At 40.2% G+C, this 2,928-nt stretch overlaps 1 protein-coding gene across 13 annotated transcripts in view; it reads left to right on the forward strand.

The window, feature by feature from the left end:
• Positions 1 to 826, forward strand: part of topaz1 (testis and ovary specific TOPAZ 1) — a 17,593-nt gene extending 16,767 nt beyond the window's left edge. For all 13 annotated transcript variants that reach the window (XR_012395283.1, XR_012395284.1, XM_073931970.1 and 10 more), the window contains one exon: positions 1 to 826. This exon is cut by the window's left edge. The gene's annotated coding sequence lies outside the window, so the exon portion shown is untranslated.
• The last annotated feature ends 2,102 nt before the right edge of the window (positions 827 to 2,928 follow it).

The raw sequence follows: 2,928 nt of genomic DNA on the forward strand, positions 1-2,928 counted from the left end.
CATACTCACAAATACACATGCATGCTAGCTTATGCACAAACATACACACATTCACACCCACACATGCATACTCATACACACACTCATTTACACACATATGCATGCTCGCCTATGCACAAACACACACACATTCATAAACACACCAGATTCATACACAGACATGCACAAACACACACACACTCATGCATACAAATACATGCGCACACACACACACTAATCTGGGGTTAATGGATATGTTTGGTCCAGTTTCAGCTGTCAGACATCTCGAGTCTGCTCGCAGTATCTGTGTGTTGTTAGTTTCTCTCTCTGTGTTACACACCGCTCCCTGAAGGACGACACCGTCTGGTTTTGAGTTAAACTGAAGAATAAACGTTTGAGATTTAGTTTCATGTTCTTAACCACTGATAAAATCCCAGAATTCAAGAAATCCAGAAACTCTCAGCTGACACTGAAGCACTGAAACCCCTCTGAGAACGTGGAGCACTTGTCTAGAATAATGTGTGTTTAATGTGTGCATAACCGGTCTTGTGTACTGTAGACTCAGATGAAGGCATGTGACGACACACACACACACACACACACACACACACACAGGGTTACTAGACTCTGGTAAACACAGGTGTTTGTGCTGAAAGTGTGTGAAGGTGACTCTGAAAGGCACGTGTGTGTGTGTGTGTGTGTGTGTGTGTGTGTGTGTGTGTGTGTGTGTGTGTGTGTGTGTTGATATGAAGGACAGTCCATCACTGCTTCTGATTCTCTGTTGCACATTTCAGTTTGTTCTCTTTGACTGGAAATAATTGCTAATAAATTGAAAATTAATACTAAATCAGATTGGAGTCGCTTTTCATTTGCTCAGATCAGCAGTGCAGTGCAGTTCTGGATATAGTCAGATTTTGCTGGAGCTGTTCTTCATTGTAAAGGAATGACTGATGTTGAAGATAACCGTTCATGTTTCGACACTAGATTAGCATTTACACTACAGTTCATAATTAAACTGAGGTGAAGCGGGGCGACACGGTGGCTCAGTGGTCAGCACTGTGGCCTCACAGCAAGAGTCCCGGCTGGGTCAGTAGTCATTTCTGTGTGGAGTTTGCATGTTCTCCTTGTGTTGGCGTGGGTTTTCCAGTGTGCCCCCACAGTCCAAACACATGCACTATAGGGGAACTGATCAACTATACTGGCCATAGTGTATGAGTGTGTATGGGTGTTCCCCAGTACTGGGTTGCAGCTGGAAGGGCATCTGCTGTGTAAAACACATGCTGGAATAGTTGGCAGTTCATTCCGCTGTGGAATCCTCTGAAATAGAGACTAAGCCAAAGGAAAATGAAATGAAAGGTAGGCCATCCATTATAAATGGTTCAATGTTTATGTTATAAAGCAGGGGTGTCTAAACTCGGTCCTGGGGGGCCAGTGTCCTGAGTTCATCTCCAACCCTAATTCAGACACACCTGAACCAGCTAATTAAGCTCTTTCTAGATATACTGGAAACTTCCTAACAGGTGTGTTGAAGCGAGTTGGAGCTCAACTCTGCAGGACAGCGGCCCTCCAGGACTGAGTTTAGACACCCCTGATGTATTGAGTAGGAATCCAGACGGAATCTGCGGACATTTTTTGCTGTTTCTGCGCAGAATTTTGTTAAAGATCTGCAGATTTATGTGGAATGATTTTGGGAGTATCATAACTAAAACCTGAATATATGAAATAGATAGTAATACCTTTTAACTTGTATTCAATGTTTTAATACAGTCCCAATTAAATCCACTTATTCAGTAAACAAAGCAAATCTCTCATATAATATCTCTGCTAAAGGACAGAACTAATGACTTTACACACTGTATTGTAAATAAAACATGAATATTTTCATATTAGTCATAATAATTATTGTAATTAAGTAAAAAACTGAATAAATATAAATTTACACAGGTAAATAAATAGAATTAATGATGGATTAATTCTGCATGTACAGATTCCGTGTGGGCCTGTGTAATTAACACATAATGTCAAATATTTGCATGATTTCTGAGTCTGATGCTTTACATTTTATGCAGTTTAAATAATTTATCTACAATCATGCTAGTTATTTTCCCAGTACTGGGTTGCAGCTGATAGGGCATCCGCTGTGTAAAACAAATGCTGGAATAGTTGGCGGTTCATTCCACTGTGGCGACCCCTGATTAATAAAGGAACTAAGCCGAAAAGAAAATGAATGAATGTTTAGTTATTTAATTACATGAATTAAATCAGATTCTGAAGTTATTTTAATGCAATATTTGTTGAATTGTGTGTGTGTGTGTGTGTGTGTGTGTGTGTGTTATAGAGGTAAGTCCACTAGAACTCTAATGTGTGTGTTTGTTGTAAAATAAGCACATGATGTGATCAGGGTAATGCAGCAGACTGAATGGACTAATCAGATGAAGCCGAGAGCAACAGAAGCAAAACTACACTCAATACAGAGGATCCTCAAACAACCTGAACATCACAGTCACGCTGATGTGGAGATAAGGTGATGCGCAGCAGCGTATTTCAGGACTCATCATCAATGCAGAAGTGTCACAACCAAACCTACGCCCCGTCTGTGTGTGTGTGTGTGTGTGTGTGTGTGTGTGGAGTTGTGTTTATGGTGTTTGTGTATAGAGTTAATGTACGGTTTGTATTGTGTGTTTGATTGTCTATGTAATGTGTGTGTATAGATTGTTTGTGTGTCAGAGTGTGTTTTGTGTAGTGTGTATAAGTGTGTGTGTTTGCATATGTTTGTATGGAGTGTGTATATATGGAATGTGTGTTTGAGTGTGTGTATGTATGGAGTGTGTACCCATCTGCACACTGATCTCTGACTGGTGTTAATTTTAACAGTGTCAGAATCTTGTGTGTGTGTGTGTGTGTGTGTTTGCTCAATCAGCATGACTTGTGTATCAGTATATCTAATAA

Source organism: Danio rerio, chromosome 19 (genome assembly GCF_049306965.1).
Source record: "Danio rerio strain Tuebingen ecotype United States chromosome 19, GRCz12tu, whole genome shotgun sequence".
NCBI lineage: Eukaryota > Metazoa > Chordata > Actinopteri > Cypriniformes > Danionidae > Danio > Danio rerio.